The sequence below is a fragment of the Saccopteryx bilineata genome, chromosome 3 (assembly GCF_036850765.1).
Source record: "Saccopteryx bilineata isolate mSacBil1 chromosome 3, mSacBil1_pri_phased_curated, whole genome shotgun sequence".
Lineage (NCBI taxonomy): Eukaryota > Metazoa > Chordata > Mammalia > Chiroptera > Emballonuridae > Saccopteryx > Saccopteryx bilineata.
Window position 1 is genome coordinate 26,596,862 of NC_089492.1, and position 19,767 is coordinate 26,616,628.

General features: G+C 42.2%; 1 pseudogene; it reads left to right on the forward strand.

The window, feature by feature from the left end:
• Nucleotides 1-5,906: 5,906 nt before the first annotated feature.
• Nucleotides 5,907-6,496, forward strand: LOC136328476 (peroxiredoxin-1 pseudogene; annotated as a pseudogene).
• Nucleotides 6,497-19,767: the final 13,271 nt, after the last annotated feature.

Sequence of the window (19,767 nt, forward strand, 5' to 3'; positions counted from 1 at the left end):
ACTTAAGGACTTTATATGTCTTGTTCTAGTGTATGCACAGGGATATAGAACAATGCCTACCATTTATATCAGATTCGGTAAATATGTACTGAATGAAAGTTTTTTTGAGTAAAATTTTGGTTTTAATCTGAGTTGTAAAATCATAACTCCTCAGCATGATATATAAGATGTATTCATTAAAAATATTTGTAAAATGCAAGCACACTTTTAATAACTCAGGTATAAAAGAATTGATCTCACTTCAAGAATTAGCTTCTGAAGAATAAGTGAACGCTGGCAAACTATTCATAATTTCAAATTGTCCTTTCTTTCTGGACACAGTCATATTGTTATTATGTCACAAAAGTATTTGGAGTCATTTTGATGTAATCTACTTTATTCAATTTTATACAATTCTAGAACATTTCCTCTATGAGCCACTAATCTAATTTTATGTATCTTTTCCTAGGCAGCTAGTTGGCCTAGCCCTAGACTGAAAGTTACATATTTGGGTGAGAAGTGCTTGTCCTACAGATAAAAATGGAAATTGTAGTGCTATAAATCCTATTTACCTCTCTAGAATTTTATTTATTAATCTATATAACAATATATACACTGAGCACCCACAGGGTGCCAGGAATCTTGGCATTTCTCTAGGCCCTTGAGATATGCCAGTGAAACAGCACAAGGTCTGGGGCCTTTGAGGAGTCTACACTGCAGTGTGTGTGCATGCATTGGGAGGGAGGCGGACAATAAACTATAAAGAATAACTACACACAAATAACATAACTATAAATTCTAAACATAAGACCATTCAGTCATACTTTTTAGAAGGTGATAATCTGAAAACAATAACGCACATAAGGGACATGATGGTGGAGGCACAGGTTGCATTCTAAAGAGGGTCAAGATTGACCTCGCGGGGAGACAGTTGAACAATGACTTGGAGGGGCGGAAGTAATCCACCAAAACCTGGGCTCTGAGTTGAGAACCAGCATGGGAGCTCGTGTGGCTAAAGGGAAGTGCGAGAGAGGGACAGTGGCAGATGGATCACAAGGTCAGACTGGAACTGGCTGCCACACCCAGGAGGTCCTCTAGGTGGCTGCAGGAGATGCTCTGGGGCCTGCCCACATTCCCCTTATCAAGCATATGCACTGCTCCCAACTGCTAAGAGTGCTCAGCAGACAGGAGCCACATAACCTGGGAAGTGGCCCTTTTGCAGACAACCAATGCGCAATGTGTTGACAGGTACAGGGGTTTGAAAAGCTGGTATCCTTCCTCTAGTAGGAAGAGCTCTGTGATCCACGTGTGCCCAGAGCCCTGTGGCTGGAGACCAGGCGCATGTCAACGTTCCAGAGCAACATCCCTCTCTCGACTCTTTCCGTGTCTCTGTCCTGCCTCGCCCTCACCTCACAGGCTGCACCTGGGTCTCACCTCTGCTGTGTCACTTTTACAGGAATCCTCACCTCAGGCTCTGCTTTAGAGAACCCAAACTAAGTCAGTTGTTGTAAGCACTTTGATTTTATGCTGCGAGTGAAATGAGAGCCGCTATGGGGTTTGAGAAGTGCCGTTGTCTGTTTATATCTAGAGTCATTCATCTCACCCTTGTATTGAGAAGAGACCAGGAGGGAGAACAGGATGGGACCAGAGACTAGGAGACGAGGAGGCTACTACAGCTATCCGGGAAACAGTGATGGATGGAGGCCTGGTAGCAGTAAAAGTGATACAAACTGATTGGTTTCTGGAAACATTTTGAAGTCGTATGCAGAAGATCCTGATGAATCATATAACATATTGGCGTCAGTTGTAAAGTATAATAGTGCACTCAGAGGGTTGGTTGGCTAAGTAGTTAGTTTTCTGAGGAGCTGTCTTTGCACTTCATTCGCTGGAGAAACAACTTAATTAGCCATCTGTTTGATGGCTATAAAGGTATAGCAATTTTTAAGAGTTACATTGAGATCAGTTTTCTTCTGCTGAGATCAGCTACAGAATATTTGTAAATTTAAAAAGCCTAGTCTAAGAAATCTAAGGATGTAAGTACAGCTCACTGAGAGGAAACTTTGGGCCAGACATCTTGTCAAAGAATCCATCTAAACCACTGGTGTTTTCTACCCTGTCTTGAAATGGATCTGCCCCTTAGTGGGTATTTTATCTTTCATGTGCTTTATACCCCAAACATAATTCCAGAGATATTTTCTACTTTTCTCTAGATCTTATAAATTTAAAATATATATATATATATTATTTAGTGATTTTAAAGAGAGGAGAGAAATAAGAGAGAAATATTGATTTGTTGTTCCACTTACTTATGCATTTGTTGGCTGATTCTTGTATGTGCCCTGACCAGGGATCGAACCTACAACTTTGGTGTATCAGAACAATGCTTTAACCACTGAGCTACCTAGCCAGAATTGATCCTATGACTTTTACTATAGATCTATTTTGACATGAAGAAACTTGAATCTGATAACTTCCAAATTATAAACTATCAAGAGAACTGTGTAGGTTTAGAATCTATCAAAGAGAAAATTAGTAACCTGAGTGTTTAGTTTCCTGCATTGTATACAGAGGGAAGTCAGCCAAAAATTTTGTCTGTATCCACAGGACAGTTTCTATTATTCTATCGAGGCCCAAAGTAGACAACAAATCACTTGTTCAGTAGCAAAACATTCTTTCTCATTCCTGTTTTGACTTCTCCTAATCCCAATTCAACTCTCACTATACCCACTGATTATGAGGAATCAACAGTTAGTGTGAATTTTTATCCTCCTAAAAGTACAACATAGTATCAGATCCCTTTTGCCTTTTAAAGCAGTGGTCCCCAACCCCTGGGCCACGTACCGGTACTGGTCTGTGGGCCATTTAGTACCGGTCCACAGAAAAAGAATAAATAACTTACATTATTTCCCTTTTATTTATATTTAAGTCTGAACGATGTTTTATTTTTAAAAAATGACCAGATTCCCTCTGTTACATCCATCTAAGACTCTAGATGCTTGTCTGGTAAGTTCAACAATTATATTTAAAAATACCACAATTTTTACACTGGTCGCATAATTTTATTTTGTGCATTTATCCATCCCACCCTAAAGGCCGGTCCGTGGAAATATTTTCTGACATTAACTGGTCTGTGGCCCAAAAAAGGTTAGGGACCACTGTTTTAAAGGGAGCAAAATATATTTATACAAGGTGTTAACTCAAAGAATATCATGTAAGGGAAAGAATATATATCTTTTTCTTGCTCACATGTTTTTGAGTAAATTGAGAGATTAAAACCTTTGTAATTAAACCTTCCAAATCATTTCTTTAGAATTCTCTTTGTATTTGCAAACTGCTTCTTATAACTTATCAAACAGAGTTCTAAGAAAGAATCTCGTGATTACTGCAATTTAATTTCAGGAACTGAAATGCCATAGCTAAGTCAACAAAGTGTGTTTACATTCAAAAAATAAATTTTATTGTATATCCTTAGAATTTTATTGAAGTCTCTGAAGTAATTGTTAATAAAATATACTCAGTGAATGCTGTGGTTACAAATTAAAATCATATCTTGTTTCTCACTGTCTACGTAAGAGTCAAACTTTTAAGCCCTGGCTGGTTGGCTCAGTGGTAGAGTGTCGGCCTGGTGTGCAGGAGTCCAGGGTTCGATTCCCAGCCAGGGCACACAGGAGAAGCACCCATCTGCTTCTCCACCCATCCCCCTCTCCTTCCTTTCTGTCTCTCTCTTCTCCTCCCACAGCTAAGGCTCCATTGGAGCAATGTTGGCCCGGACTCTGGGGATGGACCCGTGGCCTCTGCCTCAGGTGCTAGAATGGCTCTAGTTGCAACAGAGCAACACCCCAGATGGGCAGAGCATTGCCCCCTGGTGGGCATGCTGGGTGGATCCCGGTCGGGCGCATGCGGGAGTTTGTCTGATTGCCTCCCCATTTCCAACTTCTGAAAAAAAAAAAAAAAGGTCAAACTTTTATGACTTACAAGTAGGCAAAATAAAAAATTTTATTTGCAACACATGAGGAAACTTTAGATCACCCTGGTCATAGTCTCTACCTCCTAGCTTGACCACTTTTTGAGAAAAGTATTACAAATATATTGCATTTCTAAACCTAGTTTCTTTTTTTATTAATGTCATGCTGCTCAATATGTGATTTGGTGTTCACATTGGGGCTACACAGAATAACAGACGCTGCCTCGCTGCAGAGGCAAGTAGGGTTTATGGCTAATGTCCTCTATAAAATGCACGACGTCTAACACTGGTAGTCTCGTAGATAGAGTCTAAACCTACACAGCTCCCCTAATAGTTTATAATCTTGATGTTATCAGACTCCTCCCTTCGTTATTATGGCTTCTTATTTCCTATTTATCTTGTATATGCCTAGAAGAGTGCTAGAACCTGATTAAATTGTCCCTCTTCCCTAAGTCTGTGCTGTGATTCTTGGTGTAAAAAGTTGCCCTGAGCAATAAATTTCCCTTAGCTGTTGTTTTCCAATGAAAAGTAAAAGTATGGCACAAACTTTCTATTTTTTGAGTTTTGTTTTTATTTTTTTAATCACAGTTAACATTTAATTTTATAATAGTTTCAGGTGTACAACCCATTGATTGGACATTATAAAACTTACTAAGTGATCACTCCAATAAATCTAGTACCTCTAGTACTCATCTGGCACCATCCATTGTTATTACAATATTACTGACTATATTTCCTATGCTGTACTATCATCCCCTTGACTAGTTTGTAACTATCAACTTGTACTTCTAAACCCCTTCACCTTTTCACCCATCCACCCAATCTGCCTCCAGTCTGGCAACTATCAAAACGTTCTCTGTATTAGCCCTGGCTGGTTGGCTCAGTGGTAGAGCGTCAGCCTGGTGTGTAGAAGTCCCGAGTTCGATTCCTGGCCAGGGCACACAGGAGAAGTGCCCATTTGCTTCTCCACCCCTCCCCCTCTCCTTCTCTGTCTCTCTCTTCCCCTCCCGCAGCCGAGGCTCCATTGGAGCAAAGATGGCCCGGGCGCTGGGGATGGCTCCTTGGCCTCTGCCCCAGGCGCTAGAGTGGCTTTGGTCGTGGCAGAGCATCGCCCCCTGGTGGGCAGAGCGTCGCCCCCTGGTGGGCGTGCAGGTGGATCCGGTCAGGCGCAGGCGAGAGTCTGTCTGACTGTCTCTCCCGGTTTCTAGCTTCAGAAAAAAAAAAAAAATGTTCTCTGTATCTATGAGGTTTCTTTCTGTTCTGCTTGTTCATTTGTTTTCTTTTGTTGATTCCACATATAAGTGAAATCATATAGCATTTGTCTTCCTCTCTCTGACTTATTTCACTCAGCACAATAGTCTCTAAGTTCATGCATGTTTTGCAGATGACAAGGTTTCATTCTTTTTCATGGCTGAGTCATATTCACTGTATATATGCTCCACTTTATTCTTTCTTTTATTAATGGACACAGATTGCTTAATTAATGGACCCAAACCCTGGCTATTGTAAGTAATGCTGCAATGAACATATGGATGTATATGTATTTTTGACTTAGTATTTTGGGTTTCTTTGGATAAATACCCAAAAGGAGAAGTGCTGGGTCCTTCATCTCTTATTATTAGAGCCTTCATTTGAAAGTCTCTTTTGTCTTGTATAAGTATTGCTACCCCACCTTTGTGTTTGTTTCCATTTTCATGAAATATCTATTTCTATCCCTATATTTTCAGTCTGTGTGTCTCTTTCAATCTGAAGTGAGTCTTTTAAAAACAGCATATATATATATATATATATATATATATATATATATATATATATATATATATATCTTGTTTTTTTATCCATTCAGCTTTCATAGGTCTTTTGATTATAGTATTTTTAACCCATTTGCATTTAAAGTAATTATTGATATGTGAGTCATGTTCCTGACTGGTCTTGGATTTCTGTCAGAGCTGCTCATAGTGAGATGTCTTCAGGAAATGCTAAAATTGAGTGCCCTGCTCCCAACTTTAAAGCCACAGCTGTTGCCATATGGTCAGTTCAAAGATATCAGCCTCTCTGACTACAGAGGAAAATACATGTTCTTTCACCCTCCTGACTTTACCTTTGCATGCCCCTCAGAGATCACTGCTTTTAGTGATAGGGCAACATACTTTAAGAAACTCAACTGCCAAGTGATTGCATTTCTGTGGATTCTCACTTCTGTCACCTGGCATGGATCAACACACCCAAGAGACAAGGAGGACGGGGACCCATGAACATCGCCTTGGTGTTAGACCCCAAGCACACCACTGCACAGAACTATAGGGTCTTAAAGGCCAATGAAAGCATCACATTCAGGGGCCTTTTCACCATTGATAATAAAGGTATCCTTTGCCAGGTCACCATAAATCATTTCCCTGTTGGCCATTCTGTGAATGAGACTCTGGACAAGTTCTGGCTTTCCAGTTCACTGATAAACATGAGGAACTGTGCCCAGCTGGCTGGAAGGCTGGCAGTGATACCATCAAATCTGATGTCCAGAAGAGCAAAGACTATTCCACTAAGCAGAAGTGAGCACTGGGCCATTTTAGAGTCATGCGGCACTGTATAGCCATGAAAACAAAACCTCTTTTTTTTTTTTTTTTAATTGTCATGCTTAAAATACAGATCTTAGACTTAGCACAGATATGGTATGGGCCAGGACAGGCTTTTCCTACAGGATGTGTGGAGGCCACTTTGCTTCCTCTGGAAGAAATGGCCTAAATTTATGGAGAAGGCCAATTGATGTGTATAGTAATGGGGCATCACCTTTGATCTTTTGTTGTTTTTATTAAACTTTAACATTTCTTTTAGTGATGGTTTGGTGGTGATGAACTCTTTTGTCTTTTCTTGTTTGGGAGCTTTTTGTGTGTCCTTCAATTCTAAATGATAGCTTTGCTGGGTAGAGTGATGATCTTGGTTGTAGATCCAACCAAGCATTTTATCGCCTTGAATATTTCTTGCTAATCCCTTCTGGACTGCAAGGTTTCTGTTTAGAAATCAGCTGGCAGTCTTATGGAAGTCAGGTAACCAAGTTCTCTCTTGCTGCTTGTAAGATTCTTTGATTTTTACCTTTTTCATTTTAATTGTAATGTATCTTAGTCTGTGCCTCTTTGGGTTCATCTTGTTTGGGACTCTCTATGCTTCCTGGACTTTTATATCTATTTCCTTCACCAGGTTAGGGAAGATTTTTGTCAGTTATTTTACATAGGTTTTCAATTCTTTGCTCTCTCTTGTCTCCTTCCAGCAACCACAGATGCAAATGTTAGCATGCTTGAAGTTGCTTCAGAGGCTCCTTACACTATCCTCCTTTTTTTATTCTTTTTTTCTTTTTACCATTCTGATTGGGTCTATTCTACTTCCTAATTGTAAAGGCAGTAGCCACAGCCACCATCACAGCCACCTGTTCCGTGCAGGTTCACTTTTGATTTGGACAGACAGTAATGAAACAATGAAGGCAAGAACTGGTGTGCCATTATATTATAAATCCTAGCTCGCACCCGACAGGCGAGAAATACACACAGTGGGAAAACACTTCCCTTTCTATTCACGGCTCCCAAAGCCACTGACTCATCCAAGTTTTCTAGAATCAAAGGTTTCTACCTCACCAGCCTTATTCACCTCTGTTCCCCATCTCCTTCTCTCTGCACAAACTCTGCACAAACTGGCTTCTCCTTCAGCACTCTGCCATCTTGGCTGCCTCTCTTTTCCAATGCTAATTTCAGGAACTGAGCAAGAGCAAGCCCCCAGTCTTCCCCATTTTATAGTGTAGAAATCCAAACCTTTAATCCAATATACAACCAAGGAAGTCTCTGATAAAAAGTCACTTATCTGAGGCATAATGGGATTCCTCATGAGAGTGCACCACCCCACATCATGCAACAGTCAAGGGTGTGGGGGAAAGCTTCATTTTGAAAAGATCTTAGTATTAAAAGGGTGGGAAAGGCTTAGTCTTAAAACTAAACTTTAGGCTATAATGACTTTGCAGGCTTACAGCCTGTCTCCCACACCCAATGCAAACTATAAGTGAGCAAACATATATATCATATTTACAAACTTATTTGACTGACACTTCTCTTCAAAATCTCTGACTTGATCTTGTGCTTTATCTGCTCCACTATTGATTTCCTGTAATGTATTCTTCATTTCAATGAATGTATTCTTCATTTATGACTGATTCTATTTTTATGTTTCTAGTCTCTCTGTTGAAGTTCTGACTAAGTTCATTTACTCTTCCCTTAAGTTCATTGAGCATCTTTATTACTGGTGTTTTGACTCTTTATCTTGTAGATTGCTTGTCTCCATTTTGTTTAGCTCTTTTTCTGGAGTCTAGTTCTGTTCTTGTATTTGGAACATGCTTCTTTGTCTCATTTTGGCTGCCTCCCTGTTTGTTTCTATGTATTAGGTAGAGCTACTACTCCCCCTGGGCTTGGTAAAGTGGTTTATGTATAGGTGTCCAAATGGCACAGCCTTCTTGATCATCCAAGTTGGGGACTCCAGGTGTGTCCACCCACCCTAAGTAGATTGTTTACACCTTTTTCTTGTAGTTAAGCCTGATTGCTGTTGCCATCTGTTGGGGAAATAGCTGGGTTAGGCTTGCTTGCTGGTATACCAGCTGCAAGCACTTTGCTTGGCTGGTGCATGAACACGTGGCAGAGGCACATGTGCATAGCTTATGTAGGGCTATGGGTGCTTGCACTCAGGAGAGATTGCAGATGGTGGATGACGGATTGCCTGCTCATCACTGTGAGGGACCATTTTGCTGTTTGTTTGCCTGAGAAGTGTTTTTTTCTCTGCTGGTTTGCTTGTTCGCTGTTGTGAGACTCTATTAAATGGTAATGGCCCAATGCTTTCCAGCTCTGCAGTTTCTCTACCATCTGCCCGAATCCAATGTTAACCTGCCTGGCCTTGGACACCAACATTACAGCACCTCAATAAGAGGGACTTACACCTAGGTTGATAGGTTGATTGGCTGTGGGGACTGTCTGCAGCCACCATGAAAGATCAGCTGTGCAGGGTCTGAACCCATGGAGCAGGGTTTACTTCAGCAAGGCTCTGGTGCCAGCTGAGTCCATCTCTTGAGTGTGTTGCTTATGAAGATGGTTGCTTCAACGTGATCTGAAGCTGAAGCTGTCCACCAGGTGTGCTGGTTCTGGGCCCTCCCAGGATGTGGAGGCCAAAGTCAGCTGCCAACTGTCCCCTGCTCAGAGCCACTTGATATGAGCTATAAAGTGATCTTCAAATGGTTGCTACTTGTGCTGGGCTTGAATGTGCCCAGGAGAGGCCAAACAACCAAGTCTGACTGCCACTAGTGCTGGGCCTATAGCCACTTAGTACGAGGTATGAGGCACGCTGAGGCCAGATGCTGCTTGTTTGAGAGATTTTCATGGTCTAAGGCATGAACCAAGACAGGCTTTTGGTATAAAAAAAGCCCTGGAAATGGCTTGGGTGGGCTTGCAAGCTGGGTGGGATGGAGTATCGGGGAATCACTAGGGCCAGGCAAATAGTGTTAGCTAGGTTGATGGAGGCTCAGATATTGTGCCACCTGCCACTCTGTTGGGAGGTGCATCTCAGAAAAGGCAGAAAGCTGCCCCTCCAGCTCTTGCTCTGATGCCAGATAATTCAATTCCTCCTTGTGCGTCCCTGTGCTTTTCCCAACTGCTGCCCCCAGTGCTGGATCTCAAAGCAGGTAAGTCTGAGTACATCTATAAGTGGGCTCATCAAGAGGAACACCTGGGCTCCAGCAGCCCTCTGTCTCACTCAACCACAATCACCAATGATTTTTACAGCCAGAAGTTATGGGGACTTTTCTTCCTGGTAAGGGACCCCTGGCTGGGAGGCCTGGTGTGGGTCTGGGGCCCCTCACTCTTCAGAGAGGACCTCCTCAGCTGAGCTATTCCTCCAGATTTTATCTGCCATGCATGGGTGTGGGACCAACCCAGGCTGAATCTTCACCCCTCCTACCAGCCTTGATGTGGCTTCTTTATATCTTGGTTATAGGACCTCTGTTCAGCTAGATATCAGGTGGTCCTGAATGATGATTGTTCTGTAGTTTACTTGTAATTTTGATGTGGTGGGAGGATTTGAGTACCACATTTACTTATGCCACCATCTTGACAAAAAAAAACCCACCTCGCCAAAACATTCTTTGAACAGTGTAGCAAAGGAAGAAGGTGTCTGAGAGAATATGAGTCCAACTAGAATAAATTCTTTATTTGAATATAAACAAAGAGTTTGTGGGGTTCCAGAGGTAAGAGAAAAATTAATTTTCATCAAAGGAATTAGGAAGACTGCTCAGAAAACATTTCAACTGTACAAAGATAAATAAGATTTCAGCATGCTTAAAATTAAAAAACTTTGTGAGTGGAAAATGTCATGAGCAAAAATCAGGAAAAACCATTATTCTTAGTGACTGGGGAAGAGACAGAAGATGAAACTAGAAAGCTGTTGGGTCCAAGCTGTGAAAGGCCTTCATTGACAGATTAAAGAGTCAGGATTGTAGTCTGGAAAAGTCTTAGCAATTATCTCTTCATAATGTTTCTGTTCTCTTGCTTCCCTTTTTGAGACTCTTATTACATATACGTTATACTTTATACCTAACCTCAGATCTCTAATGTTCTACATTTATGTTCTGTCCTATCTATCTCCACTTTAATCTTTAATATTTTTTTTCCTTTTGATAGATTTAGATTTAATTTGTGTTCTATTTCCTAGTTCTGTAAGGTGTAAAGTTAGGTATTAATTGGAGATATTTTTTGATGTATACATTGACAGCTATAAATTTCCTTCCTGAGCACTGCTTTCATTGCATTTTATAAATTTTGGTATGCTGTATTTTTATTTTCATTTATCTCTAAGTATTTTTTAATTTCTCTTGTGATTTCTTCTTTGACCCTTTGGTTGCCTAAGAACATGTTTTTTAATTATTTCTACATATTTGTAAATTTTTCAGTTTCCTTTTATTTATTTGTGTATGTATCAAAAATAAAGATAACAATTGGGTTTTTAAATATATTAGTCTCTTAAATAAAATAGAAAACAAAAAGTGGAGCCACAAACCAAAGTTATACTAGTACTAGCTTCTATAATCATCCATGCATTTACTTTTCCTTTTTTTTTTTTTTTAAGTGAGAGGAGAAGAGGTCACAGTGAGACAGACCCCTGCATGCCACCAGGCCAGGATCTATCTGGAAACCCTTATCTAGGGCTGATACTTGAATCAATCAAGCTATTTTTAGCACCTGAGTCTGATGCACTTGGATCAACCAAGCTATACTCAGAGCCCAGGGTCAACACTCTAAACATTCGAGCCACTGGCTATGGGAGGAGAAGAGGAAATAAAGGAGGAAAGTGAGGGAGAGAGAAGCAGATGGTCACTTCTCTTGTGTGCCTTGACCAGCAGTTGAACCCAAGACATCCATACACTGGGCTGATGCTCTATCCACTGACATGCATTTACTTTAATAGAGATGTTTATTTCTGCATAAGGTTTTGAGTTACTATACAGTGTATCTTTATTCCAACCTGAAGGACTCCCTTCTTGCAGGGCAGGTCTAGTGGTAAAGAACTGCCTCAGATTAGGTTTATCTGGGAATGTCTTCATTTCACCCTCATTTTTGACGGACAGTTTTGCCAGATAATAGGATTCTTGGTTGATAGCATTTTTTCTTCAATGCTTTGAATATATCAATTCTCTGTCCTGTGGTGTCCAAAGTTTCTCATGTTTCTACTCATAATCTTACTGGCAAAATCATAATGAAAGCTATCTTCCTCTCCACTTAATAGGTGTTAATGTCAAGTTATAGCATCATTTTGAATACAATCAGAGCTTAAGAAAAAGGAATAGAATGTTTTAATAGTAAACACTATAATGATTCTATATGACAAAAATTATTACAGAGCCCTGGCTGGCTGGCTCAGTGGTAGAGCATTGGCCTGGCATGTGGAAGTTCCAGGTTTGATTCTCCACACAGGAGAAGCGCCTATCTGCTTCTCCACCCTTCTCCCTCTCCCATCTCTCTCTCTCTTTCCCTCCTGCAGCCAAGACTCCACTAAAGCAAAGTTGGCCTGGGAGCTGAGGACAGCTCCATGGTCTCTGCCTCAGGTGCTAGAATGACTCCAGTTACAACAGAGCAATGACCCAGAGGGGCAGAGCATCGCCCCCTGGTGGGCATGCCAGGTGGATCCAGGTCAGGCACATGCGGGAGTTTGTCTCTCTGCCTCCTTGCCTCTCACTTCAGAAAAATACAAAGAAAAAAATTATTATAGGTTTTCAAATTATAAATTAAAAGACCACTGATGCATTCTAGAAATTTTAATTTAAATAATGTAAATAATCTTTAATATCACACAAAGACAAAAAAGTCTTTGAAATTCTTTGTTTTTTCAGAGTAAAGATATTTTGAGAATAAAAAGTGAGAAAACCACTGTGGTTTATTTAGAGCCTTGAAAGGTTGTTTTTTTGCTTTGACTTTATAAAGCACTATTGTGATGGAACTACAAAAAAATATTTTTTCTCTTTTGGTAATAATTTTACTTTTTCTTATTTTTCCTTGCTATTTATTTCCAATTTCTTTATTCTCTTTGTATTTTTTCAGTTTTCACTTTTTTCTCCTTTTTCTTATTTCTTAGTTTTATTTTCTCAATATATTTCTCTTCTTATTTTTCCACTTTGTTTTTTAGTTCTCTCATTTCTATTTCAATTTTTAGTATTTTTAGTTAGCATTGTTAATACAGTTAGTGTACTTAGTATTGTTGGTATAGTTAGTATAGTTAGTTAGCATAGTTATTGTTTATTTTCATAGGTAGTGAGCATTATTAATTTTAGTACTAGTTGGCATAGTTAGCATTGTTTGTTAGCATAGTTACTAATCACAGCTAGCAGTTTTTTAGGATTGTCAATTAGTAGAGTTAGCAAGTCCCCATAGGAATGACGTTGCAGCCATCTCTGCTGATGAAGGATCCCCTATTCTACATTACAAGCTCCTAAACACCATTGGAGAGGATGGAAAAGGGGAGGTTGGGCCCACACATTCTGAGTGGGACACAGTGACAATAAGATTATGGACAGAATGGCTCCTTCAACCTCCAGAGACTTCTCCTGCAGGAAGTCAATTGTATGAAGGCATTGAATCACCTGAATATAGTCAAGTTATTCGAGTAACACTGAGGAACAATTACTCCTCAGAACGGAGCACCTGCCTGGATGGCACCTGTGTGATTTCCTGAGGGACCACTAATGCATGACTGAGAATGAGGCCCAAGGCATTGTTTGTCAGCTGCTATCCCCTGTGCTGGACAGTCACCAGGAGATAATGGCCACAGGAACCTGAGCCAGAGAACATGCTCTTTAATGCTCATAAGAACATGAAAATTATAAACATTGGACTCAGCGCACAAGTTTTGAGTGCTAAGGTGAGGCGATTTGGAGGTACCATCTCTCGTTGCCCCAGAAATCTTTCCTGGAAAAAAATAAGTATGATGGCCCCATAGCAGATGTGTGGACCTTAGAAGGAATTCTATATATGATGGTTACTGGGGCCCTGACTCTCATTGGACAGAACTTGAAAGAGCTGTGATAGCAGATACTGAGCAGAAAATATCCTGTGCCATTTTTCATATCTTTTGAATTACAAAAGACATTAAAGAGATTGTTGATTCTCAACCAAGAAACAGAAAACATGTAAAAAAAAAAAGTTGTGGGAGACCCATTGCCAAACACAGGTCCTGCAAAACACAGGCCAAGAGGAGGTATTCAGGATTTATAGTGAACCACCTTGTGACGACATGGACTCCTGGGTGACGGAGGAGATGTTTAACCTGGGCTTTAGTGGGAGCAGATTCAAGAGTCAAGAAGGAGATTCAAGAGACAATAAGGAACAGCCAATAGCCATGGTCCCTCCCAAACTCAGGAGATTCAACTAGAGTCCTCCAGGTTACAGCAGACACTTCAGCAGCCTGAGGACCAGGAATCAGGACAGAAGACCGAAGAGCCAGTCTCCAAGCCAGTCTGCAGTGGAGATCTGCCAGGGGCACCCAGCTCAGAGTCGAGGACTGTGACTCCCAGCCCAGGCCCCGAGTGTGGACTTAGGGATTCCTGTCTACTCACAAGAATAACAGCCAGAGGGAACCAGCCAGGGCCAGCAGTAGCTAGCCGATAGATCCTTGGACTTTATGTTGAAAATGCTCTCCTTTAGGTTGTCCACAAAGAGGCATGGCCGAAGGAACCAGGTAGAACTCATGTAAATAGTGAACAGCCAAGGTAGGGCTATAGCCACAGACTCCAAAGAAGTAAAGCTGGACTCCCCACATTTTAAATGCAAAACTTGAAGATGCTGAGCTCCAGGGAGCCCTGCTACATGATGCAGGAGAGAAAAGCCAGAGGCTGGACAGAGAGAGCCTCAAGAAGAGGAAGATAATGTGAACACTGTGTGTGCCAGGACCCCTGGGTGACGGCACTTGGTCCTGTGGACAATGGAGGTGTGCAAGCTGCCTTGGCGCTCTCAGTGTGGATTCACATCAGGAGGGTACTTGGCATCTCTGTCAGTTTCAAAACTTAAGACCAAATACACCTGCTGAGCTCAGAGGAGAGCTGGATACACTGGAAACTGCAGGAGAGGCCCCCTAGAAGCAGGTCCGCCACGCAGCCAACATTAGAAAATGCAGACACTGGACTGTTTCTTCTGGGGTCCTTCTCACCTCCCCTGTTGTATTTTCTTCTGTGTTTGCAGAAAGTGATGGTTCTTATTAGACTGCTTGGTTCTTCCAAACCTTGTCACAAACACGGTGCTTCACAAAGATGTATTGGACACTCTGGGTTTGCATCCTCCCTGCACCGAATTCACAAAACCAGGACTGTGCATCCTCCAGTCGAGAAGTCTGTGGTGACGTAGTACTTGGTCTTAATCAGAATGACTAAATGCGGAGGAACAGAAAGAATTATCACTGTAACTCCCAACACAACACATGTGGTTCTGGAGGGGAAAGGCTGTGGGCCGGACTACAGGGCAGAGGGGCAGACCTTGTGTTACCTTCCTACACTGCCATTGCCTAGCCTTTGCAGAGAGCCTGCGAGGAACTTGAGTCTTGTGTCCTGTGTTATTTACAACCAAGAGGTCAACAATAGGACAACAAAGTGCACCTCTGATTCCTGTGTATCAGGCAGGAGGTGGGTCTTTCCCCCTTCCCCCTTTAAGCAGAGGCTGGAATATGAGGAACTGGTCACAGGAAATAGAGAGGAGGCCTGGGGACAGGAGGAAGTTCAGGCTCATCAAACATCTTGGCTGAGTTAGGAGGGTGCAATCCCCTGAAGTCAAGAAGTGACATGGTAGATTGGGAACACAGGCTCTAGGCTCAAGGTACACCCCAACAACTCACCAGCAAGCCCCTTATAGATTTCCAGCCTCAGTTATCTCCTCGGTAAACTGGGGCACAGTCACCCTCACCCTAAATCTAACCCTCAGAGGTGAAGGTGTCCATATATATTACAATACAGAATTTGGGGTTGTTTTCAGCACCCTGGGGCAGGGAGAGGGAGCAGTGTGGGCCTGAAGGCTGGGCCCGGGCAGGGAAGAGGTGAGGTGCAGGCATCCCAGCTGTGATTTCATAGCTGTAACAGAACTGAGCTGAGTGTGGCTGCAATCTAATACCCAGAATCAGGTAGCTGTTTCATTCGTTGAACAGAAAGTTTATTAATTCAGGTCAATAATTAAGGTCATGTATAACAGTGGTCCCTAACCCCCGGGCCGTGGACCGGTACCAGTCCGTGGGCCATTTGGTACCAATCCGCAGAGAAAGAATAAATAACTTACATTATTTCTGTTTTATTTATATTTAAGTCTGAACGATGTTTTATTTTTAAAAATAACCAGATTCCCTCTGTTACATCCATCTAAGACTCACTCTTGACGCTTGTCTCGGTCACGTGATTCATTTATCCATCCCACCCTAAAGGCCGGTCTGTGAAAATATTTTCTGACATTAAACTGGTCTGTGGCCCAAAAAAGGTTGGGGACCACTGATGTATAATCTTTCTTGTCAATCCTAATCATCTGAACAGAGGCCTCCAGAATTTATTAGCCACATAATTGCCTGTCATAGAAGGGCTCTCTCTGCTCAATTCCTAGGAGACAGGTAACCTTGCACACCTGTGATTTTCCATATCCTCTTGCATTTACTCAGTGTCTCTCAGTAGCTCCCCATCACCTGTCCTAAGGCATGCCTGCTCCAGGCATAAATTGCAATATGAGAACTAGCCCACCTGTCCCCACCTGTCCCCACCTGTCCCCACCTGTGTAGTGCTCCTGCAGTGATGAACCAGCAACAACCTGAGCACCTGGGTGGGGTGTCCCCTGCGACTCTGCATTTCTGCTCTTCCTGCTTCTCTCTTCCCTTGGCTTTGAACCTTCAACTACCTTGTCCACTCCTCCTTTATGGCAGATGCTGGTTGCTCACACAGCACATTGCCTTCTTCAAAGGAAGTTACAGGAACTGCATACCCCCTGCTAGTGCTTGGTTAGGTCAAGAACTCATGACCCAGTTTTGCCAATGAGCTATTAAGGACATCTATGGGGGCTCCTCAGAGGGATTTCCCTTAAAAAAAAAAGAAAGATTGGTGAGGAATAAGGTGTCCCCTTGCTTCTGGCTTAAGTACTAACTATGCAGATGTGCAGGCTAGATGAAGGCAGCCATGGTGCAACCATGAGGGAGTGATAAAAACATTCTGGTATTGGCTAAATTGAGAGGTGGGTGGCATCTGAGTCACTGATGACGTTGGGCCACCAGACTGCCTCTGGCCTTCCTATTTCTCATATCATTTAACAACATTACATGTTAGATGCATTTGCAATTTAAGCCACTGTTACATAGATTTTCTGTTACTTGAGCCAAACATGTATCTAACTGCTACAACCTTTAAGTCTCAGTTGAAAATTCTCTGTCCTTGACTAGTTCCTCAGCACACCTGGGGCTCTGCTCAATCCACCTACCCTTGAGCCATGAGAACATCCCATGAGCAATGGTGCTCTGTCTGGCTGGCTGGTTTGTCCTTTTTGATTTGTGAACAGCTCAGGGACCTGGCAATCTGTCCCTTCCTTGGACAGAAGCCCCAAGCCTTTAAAAACACCTAGCAAATCACGTTGGCTTTGGCACTGCTTCCAGAACCTCTGGGCTTCTGCAGCCTCTTCAGCTTGAGTGTGAGGTCCCAACCGGGAGATCTTGCCTCACGCCTTCAAGTGCTGAGCTGTTGATTTGCGGTCAGCTCAGGCTCCCGTGTCAGCAACGGGAGGCCAGGTGCACAGAAAGCAGCTCATGGGCTAAGTTGCAAAGGAGCCAGAGAAAGGACTTGATGGATACATCCTGTTCCAAACTGGGTGAGGTTCTCTGCACGTTCTGGAAAAGACCTTGGTGTGCAAGTGGGGATCAAGTTTCCCCAAAACCCAAAGGAAGGTGTTCCCCAGTATAGTGGGTGGGTGAAGGCTCCTGTCCTCCCCTGTGGTAGCTGCACATGCCAAGCTGAAAATGGGAAACTGCCCGTGTGGCCAAAGAGCATGACTCTGTAACTCCCAAGTAACACAAGAGAAAAAGTAGGTATGGGGAAGACTAGAGAAAAGGACAGTAAGTATGGGGAAGCTGGGAGGGTGGGTGGGGGGCACTGGTGAAGGAAGGTCCCCTTCCTCCCTTCAATGTCAATTGCTTCTGTAAGTCTCCTAACTGCCACATGGCAGTTTCCAAGTTTCAGGCACCCCCAGTATGATGGGTGTGGGTAGGCTGCCCAAGCCACTGTCAGGAGGACAAACTACATTACGCAGTTTTCCAGAGTATAAGATGTAGAATTTTGGTGTGCAGTCTGGTTCCTCATCTCCTCACTATGGACCCCTTACCTCCCTTCTTTGAGCATCAATCCTTCCCTTTGAAATGGAAATATCAGCTGCTACTGTAACAGGGTTAATCCCATGAGGATTAATTTAGTTTAGGCAGTAATAAATCCTCAATGGATATTGTTTGAGTCAATTTGGAGCTCCACATTAGACTGGAGCCAAACAATCAAAGCAGGAGAAATCAATTTCTGTAACTAAGATGTCTGAGGCAGATAGCACCTGAGAAGGATGAACCTGGGTTACCAGTGATGTCAACAAGAATCTCCTCTCGCCATCTCTTGGCTTTACTTCTTCCCTCCGAGCTGCTATCATTTCCAGATGAGCTTTGCCTTCAGGAAAGAAAAGTAGCCACCAACAGCCAACAGCTCAGATCATAGCCCCTCAGCTCTCCAACCGAAATAGAACTTCTCTTTTTCCATGCATCCAGCACTACCGACTGATTCGTGACCCTGAGCCAATCACTGGGGCCAGGGAAAATGAAACCTGCTGATTGGCCAGCTCCAGGCCATGTGACCACCATCTCCATGGAGCCTTGTCAGCCCTCCACCCTGTTCCTGGGGTGAGAAGTCGTGTGAGGCCCGATAGAGCAGGGATACGTGTTCAGAGTTCCTCCCTGCTTAGTTTCCTGGGATGTACCTGCTCATATCTTCTAGCCACAGCCTTGTGTTCACAAAAGGATACCTGGAAGCATTTCTGCTCTGCCCAAGCTTGTTTCAGCTGCAGCAAGAAGGAGTGAAGTGTCTTCTTTGAATTCAGGATTTGGGGTCCACTCCTAGCTTCAAGAACTGCTTGTTTTTTGTCCTATTATAATTATTTGTTCAGTCAACAAAAATCTGCTGAACAGCTAATATATGCTGCTATAACTTTTAGTACTGTTCATTTGTTACCCTTTTTATTGACCTTATGCTTTTTTTCTTTACTTTTTTTTTAAGAAAGAAGGATTATTTATTAGAGGAACACAGGTTACAGGAACAAACAGAGACTAGAGTTTCCAGGCTTCTCACTAGACAGGAGCCAGTACCGTTAAGAGAAACTAAGCTGGCTGTGTGTCTTTGCCACCATCACCATCCTCCCATTTGAGGCAACAGTGTCACCCAGCTCAGCTGCTCCCTGCTTAACACTAGATCCTCTCATCACTAAAAGTTTATTGGGTTCTCTCCATTTCCACTGCCATAACCCTAAACTAAAGCACTGCCCTTTTTATTGTTGTTTGGAAAACTGATAAGGCCTTCTAATTTTCTCTGTAAATCCACTCTTCCCCATTTCCAATCTGTTGTTCTTTTTATGATGGCCAGAGTGAGTTATTAAAAATGAAAATTTCACTTAATGGTGTTCTATTGCTCCTGGGGTAAACATCCAAATTATCATAACTTGGGCCTGGGTTATGATTCACCTCTATTCAGTGCCCTTGGTTGTAGCACCTCTGTCACTGAAATTATATAACCCTGACCACGTGGTTCTCAGAGGTGGGACAGGGCTAATGAACAATGAAAAAAATGTGAGCACACCTTTCTTTTTATTATTCCTCAATAATGCGATACTGAAGACAGAGATTATTCTGGAAGCCTCAATCCAGTGGGAAGATGATATGGATCAGAACCACATAGACATCTCACATGCAAGACAGATTAGCCTTATTGTAGGCATTGAGATTTGAGGAATATTTACTACGACTGGGTAACAAATTGTTTAAAATCAGGAGAGTTCCAAATCGTTTCTCTTAAAAATAATTTGAAGAAATTCTAATCAGCCTGATTATTTTATTTTATCACAATCTCATGATTCTAAAGAATTAAATGACAATGTCACATCACAAGTCTTTATATTCCTTTTTATTCTTCTTGACTATTTCAATTTCCAATGAAGAATTTTAGATGTTCATCTAAAAATATGTCATGTTGTCAAGTAGTATAAAGTATCTTGAAATTC